This window comes from Impatiens glandulifera, chromosome 6 (genome assembly GCF_907164915.1).
Source record: "Impatiens glandulifera chromosome 6, dImpGla2.1, whole genome shotgun sequence".
Classification (NCBI taxonomy): domain Eukaryota; kingdom Viridiplantae; phylum Streptophyta; class Magnoliopsida; order Ericales; family Balsaminaceae; genus Impatiens; species Impatiens glandulifera.
In genome coordinates this window covers 10,578,573-10,595,685 of record NC_061867.1, presented here as the reverse complement: position 1 = coordinate 10,595,685, position 17,113 = coordinate 10,578,573, and positions in this window count along the sequence as shown.

Genomic DNA, 17,113 nt, shown 5'->3' with positions numbered 1-17,113 from the left:
ATTAATTTCATTCTTATTTAAGTTTTACACAAGTTCATCATCAAAATACCGTTAGTCACAATAATTTGACCCAACAATTTGTGACCAAATTAACCTTAAATTACAAATAAGAATAACAAATGGAAAATTGAACAACATGGCAAAAAAATATAAAATATAACGAAACAAAAAATCTTATGATTGATGTTATGGACGTGATGTTGTGACTTGTCCCTCATAGTTTATAACGTCGTTAACTCAACCATGTTTCTTTGAAGTTGTGATTTCAATTTCTCATTTTTCATCTTGATATATTCTTTGTAGTTATTTCAAAAATTCTAGTCATCCTCTAACTAATGATAAATAATATCTTTGGAGACATCTTTTGAAGACAAAATTTTTTCACAATGTTCAATGATCCTCTTAATATTTCGATAAGGGATTTCAACGTTACTATATATTTGATTGGCTCATTCCTAGTGAAATTTAACAACCCTTGTGCATGAGCGATGACTTACGCTTGAACAAGAGATCGTCCACTTCCTATGGGTTTATCGATTTAAAGTATATCATTGTCATAGTCGAGGAAGCTCGGTCTCTTGTTCATATTGTTGGCCTAATCGTTCTTCTTGGAACTAACCCAAATGCAGTTGAATTTGACATTCTCCATAGATGTATTTAACTCAATTATTCATCCACTTTTACACTTTGAAGGCCTGGTATAAGAATTGAATTGTTAAGCTCTTAATCTTAATTAATGATAGCCATTACATGTATTTAACTCTTTAAGCTATAATTAGGGGTGAGCAAACGGGTAAACCCAACCCGTATTACCCAACCCATACTCAACCCAAATTAAATTTACCCAACTCATAATTCAACCCATATTATTTACTAATATGGGTTGGGTATGGGTTGGGTAACCCAAATTATTTTATTTTTATTATTTATTTAACATGTATTTGACTCATTTAACACATTTTTATTTGTTTAACACGTTTTCACGTTTTGACATTATTAATACGTTTTTCACACGTTTAATATGTTTTTGACACGTTTTTGGCACGTTTAACACATTTTTGACACGTTGAACACGTTTTTAATGTTTTTGGCATGTTTAGCATGTTTTTAACACGTTTAACACATTTTTGACGCGTTTGACACGTTTTGACACGTTTTCGACACGTTTAACACATTTGACACATTTTTGGAACGTTTTGACACGTTTAACATATTTTTCACATTTTTGACACGTTTCACACGTTTATCACGTTTTGACACGTTTAACACGTTTTCCACGTTTTGACACGTTTTTGACACGTTTTGACACGTTTAACACGTTTTCGACACGTTTAATACGTTTTTCACATTATTGACACGTTTCACATGTTTTTCACATTTTTGGCACGTTTAACACGTTTTGACACGTTTAACACGTTTTGAGACGTTTAACACGTTTTGACACATTTAACACGTCACGTTTAACACGTTTTTGACATGTTTTTCACGTTTTCGACACGTTTAATACGTTTTTCACACATTTGACACGTTGGACACTATTTTTATATTTTGACATGTTTAACACATTTTTAACATGTTTGACACATTTTTCACGATTACGACACATTTAACATATTTTGACACATTTTTCACGTTTTTGGCACGTTTAACACGTTTTGACATGTTTAACATGTTTTTCACGTTTTTCACATTATTAACACATTTAACACGTTTGTAACATATTTAACATGTTTTCACACGTTTTTGGCACATTTAACACGTTTTGAAACATATTCCACGTTTTTGGCACGTTTAACACGTTTTCCTCGTTTTGGCACATTTTGATACGTTTAACACGTTTTTGACACGTTTAACATGTTTTTCACATTTTTGACACGTTTAATACGTTTTCACATGTTTAATGTCAAACGTGTGAAAAACATATTAAACGTGTCAAAAATGCCAAAAATGTGTTAAACGTGACAAAAACGTGTTAAAACTTATCAAAATGTGTTAACGTGCAAAAAAAATATGGTAAACATGTCAAAATATGTTAAATGTGTAAAACGTGTTTAAATGTCAAAAACGTGTTAAACGTGCCAAAAACGTGATAAACGTGTTAAACATGTTACAAACGTATTAAATATGTTACAAACATGTTAAACGTGTTAAGAATGTGAAAAACGTGAAAAACATGTTAAATATGTCAAAAACGTATTAAACGTACCAAAATGTGAAAAATGTGTTAATGTGTGAAAAACGTGTCAAATATGTCAAAAACGTGTTTAACATGCCAAAACGTAAAAAACATATTAAATGTGTGAAACACGTGTTAAATGTGTGAAAAACGTGTGAAAACGTGTTAAACATATCAAAAACGTGTTATAATGTTAAAAACGTGTTAAACGTGCCAAAAACGTGAAAACCGTGTTAAACTTATCAAAAACGTGTTAACGTGTTAGTTATGTTAAAAACGTGTTAAACGTGCCAAAAAGGTAAAAAAAAAACGTGTTACATTTGTCAAAAACGCGTTAAATGTATTAAATATGTCAAAAACGTGGTATTAGTAAGAAAACGTGTTAAACATGTCTAAAACTTGTTAAACGTGCCAAAAACGTAAAAACGTGTTAAACGTGTGAAAAACATGTTTTAATTGTGAAAGCGTGATAAAAATATTAAAAACGTGTTAAACGTGTGAAAAACGTGTTAAACATATCAAAAACGTGTTAAAATGTCAAAAACGTGTTTAAAATGTCAAAAACGAGTTAAACGTGCCAAAAACGTGAAAAACGTGTTAAACTTATCAAAAACATGTTAAATATGTTTAAAACGTGTTAAACGTGCCAAAAACGTGAAAATCGTGTTAAATTTATAAAAAAACGTGTTAACGTGTTAGTTATGTTAAAAACGTGTTAAACGTGCCAAAAACGTAAAAAAACGTGTTAAACTTGTCAAAAACGCGTTAAACTTATTAAACATATCAAAAACGTGTTCAACGTGACAAAAACGTGAAAAACGTGTTATTAGTGTTAAAATATGTTAAACATGTCAAAAATGTGTTAAATGTGTCAAAAACGTGTTAAACGTGTCAAAATGTGTTAAACGTGTCAAAAATGTGAAAACGTGTTAAACGTATGAAAAACGTGTTATTAGTGTGAAAATATGTTAAACATGTCAAAAACGTGTTAAACGTGTTAAACGTGTCAAAACGTGTTAAACGTGTCAAAAACGTGAAAACGTGTCAAAATGTGAAAACGTGTGAAAAACGTGTTAAACGTATGAAAAACGTGTTAAACGTGTGAAAAACGTGTTAAATGTGTGAAAAAGGTGCTAAACGTGTGAAAAACATGTTATAAGTGAAACGTGTTAAAAATATTAAAAACGTGTTAGATGTGTGCAAAACGTGTTAAACGTATGAAAAATATGTTAAACATGTCAAAAACGTGTTCGACTTAAAGTTGGAAGATGATTAGTTTATATTGGATTAATAATAGAGAATTAAACTAAATTTATATAATTTGGGTAATTTGGGTAACCCTAACCCAACCCAAATTAAACTCAACCCAAATTTAACTCAACCCAACCCATACTAACCAACCCAAATTAATATTTTGGATTTGGGTTGGGTTTGGGTAAACCCATATTATGCTCACCCTGGCTATAATTACTACTTTCTTGATCATGCTTAAGTATTAAACTTTGACATTTGTCTAAAAGTTGTATAACACATCTAAAATTAGATATTTAAAATAAAAAGAATGGATTCAATCATTTGTAATCTATATAAACAAGTATGGAAAGTGTGGAAGGTAAGTTATATTGAGTTATTTGAAACTAATATCTAAATTCGCAAAATTTCCTTTTAAGTTGGAGGGATATGATTATTATAGAAGTTCATTATATCTTCCGAAATACAAGAATATTTTAATTACATTAATTAAATTATAATCTAGTTACTAAAATATTTTATTTTTATTTTAAACAATATAATATAATTTTATATATTATTTAGTAATTTAAATTAAACATATTTTGTTTTCTTTATTTAATTAAAATAACTGGTCCACTTTATCATTATAGTTCAACTTAAAATGTTTTAAATAAGAATCGATATCTTATCTCATAAAATCAACTCTAAAAACATAAAATAGTATGTACTGGTTTATATAATATCTCTCCATTGTATATTAATTAAATGGATTATACAGGAATGTTATAATAAAATTTGTATTTTTAATTAAAATTTAATAAAACTTATATTTATTTGATTTTAATAATAAAGTAATTATTTTTCAACTATAAACTCAAAAATTATTATTTAGTTGATCATATAGTAATAATTTATCTACATATTAATATTAGTTTTAAAATATTATACAATATTTATATATACAAATAAAAAACCTAATTTAAAAAATTATAAATAACATTAAAATTATTATATAAATTATTTTTCTTAATAATTTTTTTATTAAACTATTATTTATTTGATTAGATATTTTAATATATAATTAAATATTTTTTAATTATAAATACATAAAATATTATTTATTTATTCATGTAATTTTATAAGAGATCATCTTTCAATTATTTGATTCTCATTTAAAACATATTAAGTTGAAGTACAAATCATGACAGTGTATAGGTCATGTTAGCTTTCAACAAAAAAAAAATATATATTATAATGTCTAAATCTCGTCATTCAAGATGATTGCATCTCAACTCGATAATTTTGTATCATCCCATAACTCACATTCTTTGCGAGTATCGAGTGAGATAAGAAATTAAAATGATAAGCACGATTATTGTTCATTAAAAAAGTTGATTTGGACTAACTTTGAAGTTGAGAGTTGCCACCTAATTTGTTTATAGAGAAATTAGGAAAAAAAAATATTGTTACATTTCCAAACGTGACTTAAAGATTATGTTATTGGTTCGGTAATTGGTTATAAATAAGAAAGGTCAACAACTCAATATCTTATGTGTCCATTGAACGATGACGCACTCTCCTTTAATTGTTTTGCCATTTCTAGAAGAAAAAAAAAAGTTAATTTTAACCCTCGTGAATAAACTAAGACACATAAAGTTTATCTAAACATAAACATGTGACTAGGCTTGTAAAATTCTGATCATAAAGAATGCGTCAAAGTTGGTCATAAAGAATAATTAAAACTCAACTGTACTTGTAAATAGACATACTTAGATAAACCTGACAAAAATTTATAAAATCAAAATTAGTTTTCCAAATGATTGGATTTATTTTAAAATCATGGAAACATAAATTTTATATTTTTTTATTTTTAAAAAACAATTAATAAGTACAGATATAATGAAAAAATAAAGAATTCAACCAAAATCGTCTTAAAAAATTTTCTTTTTTTATTTTGAAAATATTATTTTTAAGTGTTTTATACTCTTTTATTAAAAAAAATAATTCTTAAAATTAATTAAGACACTTAAATGCATAAAATAAGAGAACTGCAAAAATGTGCAAGACAAACAAGGCGTAAGACCATTAATGGGCGGGTCAGACACAAGCGTTAACTGATCGGGGACTTAGTCAACGCACGGGCTTAGTTTCAGACGCAGATATAAACAATTTTCGGTTTTCCCGATCCCTAATCAATCCTGCTCAATCTCAAACGAACATACAATAAAATATAAATGCACATGCCATACCCTATTCCAAACATGATGCACGCTAAGAATATAAAAAAAAACCAATTACTCATAATTAGGGGTGTTCAACCGATCGGTTAAACGGTTAAATAGTTCCGGTTAAGTCAGGTTTTGTCTCTTATTTTACAAACCGTTAATCGGTCGTTAATGGTAACGATTTTATCGGTTCTGGTTCTATCGATTTTGATCTGGAACCGATAATTCAATTTTTAAATTAAGTAATAAATTTATAAAATAATTTTTTTTTAAAATGATTGTTTACACTTTCGTTTATACTATTCTACCTCTTTTCCTCTATTATAATATATTATATTATTTATAATATATTATAATTATATAATTATAATATATTTTATTGATATATTTAAAAATGTGTTATAATATATAATTTTATTATAATAATATAATATATTTTATAGTTATTTTTTTTGTTAACTTTTTATATCTTCGTTAAAAAAAAATTAAATTCATTATGTCTACGAGTCTTTAACTAACCAAGAGTGTTGGATAGAAAGTTAAAACATGACGTGTACGTTGAAGACATCAAATTTTAATTTGTTTAACTATTTTAATTTTGTTAATTTATAATTTCAAGTGATTGTATTGTTATAAAAATAATTTTACACATTTTAATGAAATTATTTCAGTTTATTTTAATTTATTTTTTTAAATTTTATATAAATTATAATTTTTTTTTAAAATAATTCTATACAAATTATAATTTAAAATTTTAAAATAAAAAATATTTATAGATTATTAAATATTATTTATTATATATCTATTATTTATAAAATAACTAATACAAATTATAAAATTTAAAAATATATAATTAAATTATTATCAGTTAATCGATTAAACGGTTAGAAAAATAGATAAACCGAAAACCGAACTATTTAACCGATAAAAAATCGGTTAACCAATAAATCGTTAAAATGAAACCGGTTAACTATCGGTTTAGTTGGTTACCGATTTTTCGGTTTTTTTGCACAGCATTCACAACAACTCAAACAAAAACATTATTATTTGAAAACACAATTTTGAGGGAGGGTTTCTTCACACTAAGCTCTCCCAAACTATGTTAGAAACATGTTCACAACTTTTAAAAGATTCCATCTATACCAATGACCAAGAACAATACCTGAAATTGAAAGTCCATTTGTTTAAATGTGGGAATTTTGGTTTCTTCTTGTTTCGATCAACACAAACGATTTAGAAAGTTTACATAATGTATTTTGAATTGGATGGAAGCTTAATATAAAACAATGAAAAGCTAAAACGTGAATATCACACTTTTCTTCACAATAGATTTTTTTCAAAATTCAAGAGTTAGAAAGTGAATGTAGGAGATTCACACTTGCACACTTTCTAAATTAGTCTAGAAACAATTTTCAATGACCCCTAAGATCGACCAAAGTTTCTAACCTAAAAAGTCGGAAAATCTGAAAGCTTTGAAGGTGAACCAATGGTTAATTTATTTTTCTTGTTCCCCTTATCTCTAAACCTCACTCCTTTCTTGAAATGGCACTAGAAAGTCTTAAAAGGTGAGTTGGTCTCAAGCCATTTTTCCACTATCCGAATATCCCGTTTTTTCATTTTTTAAGCTCTTACCTGTCCCTGAAATCACGCAAGGGATGACTGAGAAATTATTATTGTGTAAATGTGATATTTTCCATTTTGAATGATTGAAAAATGAACAAATTAATTTATTTATTTTTAAATGAAAAAACGTTTATATTGTAGCCACTGTCACCTGTAGAAAGTTTAGAACGTGACTGGGCCATAAATATATTAAAATTAGTATATAACTATATACCATAACAATTAATATTAAAATACGTAGATATGATTAGGGAGAGAATTTGTAATAAGGGATGATTGAGAGAATTAGCATAATCTGATTGATTAAAAAAAAATACACTTTGTATTACTAACACTTTTTTTCAGTTCTCCTAACACTTTTTTTTAATAACCTCTCTCATTTCTTTTTTCAAATTTTCGGTTACGGTTATTTTCGATACTACTAGTACCTGTATTGTTTGTATTTCACTCATAAAGTGACACATATACACAAAAGTGAAACATCACTATCTTCATTTGTTAATTTTGTGAAACATCACTATCTTCATTTGTTAATTTTTTCTCTTTGTATAAGTGGTGTTGTTTTAATGGATACCAGACCATACCATGTCTGTACTTAATAGCATACTAACACAAATTTTCCCTATCACTTCTTCTAAAAATATTATATATAAAAATAAAAATAAACAATACATAATATATATAAAAAAAACACTTAACATAAAATATTTTTATAAACTAAATCAATATATACAATGTCTTTATCTAAAGGTTTAAAATTTTAAAAATTTAATTAATTAATTTTTACCCTTCAAAATCATAACTTTCATTTTACTTAAGTCGATAACATTATTAATCGAACACGTTTTTTTATAAATATAAATGACTCTTATCACTTGTATCCCAATCCGGATCTTCTACTATCGATTGCCGTGTTCCCCTGTTGCGGACCAATCAAAATACATGAGTATTATTATATTAATAAATCAAGTTGGGTTGAAGACAAGGGAGAGAGAATCCGGAACCCGGGTTTCATTCCGAGTTCACCCCAAACGGTGTTAACGAATTGTCTAGATAACGTACGGAGCGAAACTCCCTTCCCCCAGCTTCCAGGTCAAAAGGAATGAAGATATATTGTTACGAGCGAAGCTCACTTCTTTCTAGGCGCCATGTAAGAAGGAATGGAGAGAGGCGGTAAGGAGCGAAGCATACTCCGCTCAGGCGCCCTGTTTAACAGAATGAAGAGATGCTTTTAGATCGACGGATACTTCGCTTCAAAGGTTTTTAATACCCTTACGTTCATGTAAAACCTCCCAACACACCCATGAAAAGATCGTTTACCTATCATATAAAAATATTTACTCATGTATGTAAATACAAAAATTAACAAAAATAAAAATATTTTTAAATTAAAAATTAAAAAAATTATTAAAAATAACATTCAGCGAAGCATACTTCGCTTTAATTACTTATTTTTATATTTAAAAAAAATTAAATTTTATTTACGAGGAGACCCTTTGCAGCGAAGCATACTTCGCTTCAATTACTTATTTTTATATTTAAAGAAATTTAAAAAGTTTATTTAGGAGGAGATGTTTTGCAGCGAAGCATACTTCGCTTCAATTATTTTAATACACTGACGTACCCTGACGTTCATGTAAAACCCCCAACACACACATGAAAAGACTGTTTACCTATCATGTAAAAACATTACGCATAAATGCTATAGACGTTAATTGATTGTTGTTGTTGTTGTCTGTAATTCAATTATTGTTTCATTGTCAAATCTAGAAATTGTCTAGATTTGATCTTAAACTTTTGTATTTTTTTTTCTTCTTTTGGGTTTTTTTTAATGAAATGACACTTAGCTGTTTTCCCAAAAAAAAACATTTACTCATGTATGTAAACACAAAAATTAACAAAAATTTAAAATTTTAAATTAAAAATTAAAAAATTTATGAATAGACGCTTTGTAGTGAAGTATTCTTCGCTTCAATTACTTACTTTTATATTTAAAAAATTTTAAAAACTTTATTTACGAAGACGCTTTGCAGCGAAGCATACTTCGCTTCAACTATTTTATATGTTTAGAGAGTAGAGCGACGCATACTTCGCCCAAGCGCCATGTAAGAAGGAATGAATATACTGGTTTCGAGCGAACCGTCCTTCGCCTAGGTTCCATGTAAAACATATTGAATAGAATATTTTAGAGCGAAGACTCCTTCGCCCATGTGCCATATTATAATTTCTGTGAAGTTAAAATCGCTTTATGAAGGATTAAAACATATTTTCCCCGCTACAAATCCCACTCTTCATTTTCACAAGAAAATGTTCATATTCTCTCTCTATCTCTCAACGATCATCTGTCTTCTTTGAACGTTGAAACCCTAGAGTTTTCTTCTATTCTACAAGGATTTCTTATGAAAATGTCAGAAAACGAATGCAACAACACGCAAGTGAATACTTCCAACTCCTGAGAGATCGTCTTGACAGTTTGTCAGAGCATAAACGAAACCGCCCACAATCCTGTATCAAACGACAACGTCGGCGATAGACCGGAGAAGTGTGTTATTTTGATTCATATTGTGTTTAATGTGTTTTGATTAATATTAAACCCGTTCATTCCATTTCTTTTGTGAAATACTAATTTATGTTCTCCCACTAAAAATAATGCGTTGGATGTTTTACATGAATAAATATGAAAGGAAGAGGAAGAGAAATACGAAGACGAAAACGAATACAAAGACGAAGACGAATACGAAGTCATCGATTGATGAATTAGTTTCTACTATTTCTGTCGAAGCTACTGATATTGCTACAGCTACACCTGTCGATGAAGATTTACCACCACCTCACCCAAAAACCAAAACCATAAAAAAAAGTGGTATTTCTAACAAGATCATCCCCTTGTGGCCTTTTTCACACGATTCTTAAATTGAGCGTGGAATAGAAGCAAGTTGTGAAGGAAATCGGGTTTGGTTCTCTTCTTACATTGGGTGTCTCTAATTGCCCGGGTTATTTTTCGAAACAAGTAGTTAGATGTTTCGACCCGGATAAGAGTTCTCTAGTATTGGCCAACGTTGATGAGATCCTTATCGATGAAGACCTCGTCCAGCTCGTGTTGAACCTCCCGAGAGGGTCAATGAACGTAGCTGAGTCCGCTGGGGCGGACAAGAATAAGGACCCTGATTTTTTTAATTTCTTGAGGGATTGGAAGACGAGATGGAGCGGAGAAGAATCAACTTCAGCTCCTAAAACATGTTTTATGATACCCAAGATATTAAGTAACACAAGTGCAGACAACGATTTCAAAATCGACTTTGTTGTCTCATGTTTTTTATGTCCGGTTCAAAATTCACGAGCCGGGTAAACATGTATTCAAACCTATTATATATCTAATTGTATTTGTGAATACTTACACATGTATTATATTAATTCAGGTTCAAAATTCTCAAATCCTTAATGGATGTTGATAACATAAAGAACCTGAACTGGTGCCACTTCACACTACAACGATTGGTTGAAAGTGTAAAAAGTTGGAAAGAAAAAGATAAAAAAGATAAAAATCCATATTTTGATGGACCTCTAACCCTTTTATTGGTAAATAATTACTTTCTTGTATATTATTTATAAATATAAAATATTTACTAACATGTTTCCCATTCCTTTACTTCAAATTTGCTACCTAGATGGTGTTTTTGTGAATGGTGTACGTCAGCCTTATGAAAGGTTTTTTCCAATCATCTCTTGTTGGGATGACATCACATTGTTAGAGATTACCACGTTAGAAGCTCGCGCATGTGTTTTTGGGTTGGGTAGGGCAAGGGCACACCTAACAGATAAAGAACCTGAGATTCTAGTTAATTTATTGGAATTACCTAAAGACGATGTGCAGGTATATTTAAAGAAGAAATTGACTCACATTTGTCTATACTTTCATGTTTTTGAGACTAATAATGTATGTTTTTTATAATCTACAGATGTTAACATCCAAAGTCTTGCAAACTTGTAAAGATATAGCACAACAACTTAATTACCTATTAGGGGAGTTGGAGAAACACTTGAAACCTATTTTTTAGGCTGGTTTCCTGAACCTAACAAAGTTTGAAGGGTTCATGAAACACTTGAAAGTGAATAATGTTGAGGTTTGTGTAAGTAGGGAAGATCTTCCAAAGGAGGCACTTGGGGACACTTTAGAGAGTGCGGGCTTGAAAATCAATAGTCCCCTAGTTGAATACCCATATGAGGATGCAGTTGAGCACAATGAAGATAGTCCATCACCCTCTGTTGAACGGAATGATAAGGGTGAACGAAAGGAAGAGGTTGAGAAAACCAAAGCTTTCGAAGCTTCTAAAGATGATGAATCTTCTGAAGATGAAGATGAAGATGAAGATGATGAGGGTGAGGAAACCAAAGCTTTTGAAGCTTCTAAAGCTGACGAATCTTCTGAAGATGATGGGGACGCGCCAACATTAGAGACTATCCTAAGAGGAAGATCACAAAAATTCCGGTGCACCTTCAATCCCCTTACATGAAAGTTGTTGCGAAGAAGTTGGACCAAAAATAACCAACAAGGAATAGAGATTGGCCGATTATGTGTTTTGTGAAGACCTGGATAAAAAGTAAGTGAAGCATGCTTTTCTAAATTTGAAATATTAAAGTAGTTATGTTCTAAATGAATCTATTTTGCAGGGACATATTGTACGAAGGGTCTTCGGGTAATATAACCTGTAAATTATTGCATGAAAGATAAACGAGAAATTGCGAGCAAAGTGGTGGACCCTTGGGTCATACATTTGCACTTCAAATTCAGTAAGTTTGCAAGGCATGAAAAACGAATAATTTATTTTTCAACAATATCATATGTAAGTGCTTCGCTTGGTTTTGTGCTATGTATTATTCAATGTTCATGACTTTGATACTTTAGGTTAGTCTGAAGTTTGATTGCAGCTCAATTTGTCTTTACCTTGAAGAAGACATGAAGAACTTCAAAATAACAAAAGAACACCTAAAAAACGATGACCTGATATGTACATAACAATTCCAAGTAACGAGTATGATATCAAATAATTCGTGCTTGTATTCTTTTTACAGATATTTCTACCGGTCGTCCATTCCGAGCATTTCTTTCTTGTATGTGTCAATATTTTTCTTTTTAAAATCGAAATACTAGACAACTCTGGACGTCCGCATAATATGAAACTTCTGGACAAGTATACCAATTTAATTAAGCACATTACTAGTTTTGGGACTTTCTTGGGAGGACTAGGTCTAGCACAACTAGCTGAAAAAATTACAAAATATAGGAGAACGGCGCCAAAGCTAGATTGGCAAGATAGTACAAACATAATCGACTGTGGTATATACTTAATGAGACATATGGGAACATATAGAGGATATATGAAGAAGTTTGATATTGACATCACTAGCGACAATGTAAGTGTTAAACATATATTAGTTTATGAAATTTTTTATATATTTTTTTATATTTTCTCTTCTTCTTTTGAAGGTCGAAGAAGTTTTGAGTACACTGAAGATCAAATATTTATACAGAGTTCTTATGTCAGACCACAATGTTAATAAGATTAACTTAAAGAAGTCAATCAGATCAAGATTTTAGAGAGTTGTATGTATAAATGGAATTTTAATTAGTGTACTTTCATTTTATGCACTTATAATTTATTTATGTTTATAATTTTCAATGATTATATTTCACATTCTACTCTTCTCGTACCCATATTTTTAATCGTTACTACCGGACAAAGGTATTGAAAAACATTTCTTAATGAATGTGAAAATATTTATTCCTTCATGAAGCAATTTTAACTTCACATAAATTATAACGTTAACGAAGTCAGCTTCACAATGTTATGTTTTGAATTTCATAAACGAAGCTAGCTTCACAAGTATTTTTTTTAAATTCATAAACGAAGCTAGCTTCACAAGTTTAGTTTTTAAATTCATAAACGAAGCTAGCTTCACAAGTTCAGTTTTTAAATTCATAAACGAAGCTAGATTCACAAGTTATGAAACAATTTTAACTTAACAGAAATTATAACATTAACAAATCTAAATTCAAAAGGTTGGGTTTTTAATTTCATAAACAAAGCTAGCTTCACAAGTTCAGTTTTTAAATTCATAAACGAAGCTAGCTTCACAAGTTATGAAGCGATTTTAACTTCACATAAATTATAACATTAACGAATCTAGCTTCAAAATGTTGGATTTTTAATTTCATAAACGAAGCTAGCTTCATAGGTTCAGTTTATAAATTCATAAACGAAGCTAGCTTCTCAAGAACTATTTTTAACTTCACAAGTCCTTTCATGTAACGCCCCTACCGGAGTTATGTAAAGATATTCCTTCATGAATGAAAAATCATTTATTACTTCAATAACAAACACTACAATTTGATTCATTTCGCCTCTCCAACTCTCTGAAGTAGCTATTGTCATCATCTATTTAGTCTCTCTCTCTTTCTGTTTTGACTCTCTCCCTCCCAAATCTCTACCAGAAAACAGGTTCTTTGACTACCTCATTCATTCTCTTCATTCATTTAGTGTAATAATCATCTTAAGAGGTAGAGATGAAGTCAGAGATGTCGGTTTTATCGCAGTAACAGTTGGAGCAATACTTAAGTCTGATCAACGATGACCCTAACCCTTTTGGTATCTATCATGTAGATGAGATTCTACCTCTTATCCGAATAAACATTCACGATGGAATGATGGCCCACATGCAAAGAAGATGAAATACGGACACTTGTTCTTTTGTCATTGGGAACATGCACATATGCCCGACAATTGAGGAATTCGCTTCAATCCTCAGGTGTGGGAGTCATTCACTCATGGTTTTGTCTATCAATCATGAACATCATTTTGCATTTGAAACTTGTCATAACTTCTATGGTTGTACAATGTTTGACATTGTTTTGTTTACCCTCCAACATGGATTTCTCAATATGACACACATAGACGATTACATTTGGCGTGTCCAGGGAGCTGAAAGGACTATCAGCCACACTCAAATCAAACTAATCATGCTTGTGGTTCTTGCTCATTTTTTTGTGTTCGGCTGAAGGACTACGGCCTTCGGATAGGCTCTTGGAGGTAGTTCCTGCACTGATGGGAAATGCCCCATGTTTGGTTGGCCTTGTACTCGTTGAGACACTCCTTGGTCTCCAGGACTTTGTTCTAGACCCAAATAAATATTACCGACGTGGATCACCTTTGGTTTTATACCTCTGGTAGTTAGACAAATTGCATTGGTTGCCCCGTCCTTCAATTCCTTACCCTTCCTTTGCAACTCTACAGTTGCAAAGGATCGTTCAAATCAGGGTTGATAATTATATTTATGATATTCACCCAATTTAGTTCATTGTTCCATGGTATCTCTTTAGTCAAATGATGTACGAGATGAGGGGTTCAACATTCATCATTGTGTTGGGCCTAGAGGGATCTACCTCCTACTGTACAACTATCATATATCGACAATTTGGTCTACGAAATTCCCTACCTTGGAATGCACTCAATCCTCCTGCGGACTTGATGCCTATTTCTCCTGATCTTTACCTCGAGTACGCATCAATAATGAAGCTTTCTGTTACAATTCAATTCCCCGATCGATGGATCAATATTGTGAACGAAGTAGTTCAGCTATACATTCCACTCGTCGTCGAACAAGAAGTCATAGTGATGACAGGACCGAAAGACGAGTCATCCTCTGATGTATCAGATTATGGCTTAATTTATTTTTGTGAACTGCTTTTTGGTTGCATAATCTGTATAATTTATCTATACATATTACGAAATGTTTTTGTGTTTTTTTGTACTCAAATAAAAACAATTGTTGTGAAGTTATAATTTGAATCATTGTCGTTATGAATGATTGCAATATGGATGTCATTTTCATTTAAAACTATAATGTAAAAACCCCTTATGCATTCTTGTAAAAACATAGAACGAAGCTTGTTTCGCTTGATAGTTATCGTTTATAATGATTAAAGCGAACGAAGCTAGCTTCGTTTATTTGTTAGTTTATTACAGTGAGCCAGTGCTAGTGAACGAAGTATGCTTCGCTTGTTAATTATAGTTTATTTAAATTAATTTTTATTCATAACACGTTCATGTAAAACTCTAAACGCACTCATGTAAAACCCAAAATACACTAATGTAAAACCCTTAATGATTTAATGTAAAAACATTAAAGGGTTCATGTAAACACAATGCTTACGTAGAACAAAGATTGCTTCACTTGTTAATTACCAATTATAATGATTTTAGGAAACGAAGCTTGCTTCGCATGTTAGTTAGTTTATTAAACGAAGCCAGTGCTAGAGAACAAAGTTTGATTCGCTTGTTACTAATAATTTACAATGCTTATAAGTAACAAATCTTGCTTCACTTGTTAGTTAGTTTATTAAATGAACATAGTGCTACAGAACGAAGTCTGATTCGCTTGTTACTAATAGTTTACAATGCTTATAGGGAACGAAGCTTGCTTCGCTTCATAGTTAGTTTATTAAAGAGAACAATTTCTAGAGAACGAAGCTTGGAATGCTTGTATAATAAATCCCATCAATGGTCAATCTGCATTAATGAAGCAAGCTATTGATTGAATATGCACTAGACGACTTGTGAAGCGCCAAAATTTGTCTTGTCCCTTCATCTGACATTTGTATGGTAGTCTCTGTATACGTATATACAGAGATTACAGAGAAATACATTTTTATAATAAAAATACAAAGCATAGATAAGATCATATAATCATTATGAAGAATATAATGATTGTCCCTTCATCTGACATTTGTATGGTAGTCTCTGTACGTATATACAGAGATTACAGAGAAATACATTTTTATAATAAAAATACAAAGCATAGATAAGATCATATAATCATTATGAAGAATATAATGATGAGGATGTGAAATTGAAATGTCACATTAATACTTAGCAATTAATGTAAATAAATATATATATTCCTTCCTTTTTATTATAATTGACATAATTAAATCTGAATTAAAATATATCTAACAATTATTTTTTTATTTAGATGACGATTCGATGTAACGTTAATGTAAAACACAGATGAATATTTTCAAATTAACACACAATCCTTCGTAAATTATTGTAAAATCATAATTATTATCAGATTGGATGAACTACATTTCATTACGACGTTTGATAAACAAATCTACATTATAACAATATTCATTTGCATTACAACGTTTGATAAACGCAGTTTTACATCATAACAATATTTATCTGCATCTTCCACGGCTAATGAATCCCACTTGTTGAGATATTTCTTACTTGAGATATTTTCCACCCCAGGGAATCTCCTACAGTTGGCTCTTTCCACCAGCGGTGGACATGAATGATCTTCATTTGGTCGGTAGTTTCTACTTCAGATATGAAGATTTTGTAATCACTAAAGATGTTTTCCACCACAACTGGGCTCTCTTCATCTTCATTGAAGACGTTTTCCACCACAGAGAATCTCCCAAAGAGTAGATCCAATTAAAATATCTTAAACAACCACACACTCACAATGCTCTTGCTCAAGAATTTCATTTGGACTGAAAGGAGATTTTAAAATTTTAACCCCCATCTTTATAGAAAAGTTTTTTTAACGAGTGAATCAGAAGAATTCAATAGTCACTCCCGTGATATTTCATCACATCGGAGGACGAGTCTGCAGTCCTTATGACTCATCATATATAATTAAAATTTTATTCATAAAAAAGTAAAAAGTAAAAACATTTGCATTGTTGACTCTTAGGGCTTGTTTGATTTTTGGGTTTTTGGGATAAAACCTAGATTTTATCCCAAAACTCAATCTTCCCATCATAAATCAAATCAATCATTTTATTAATTAA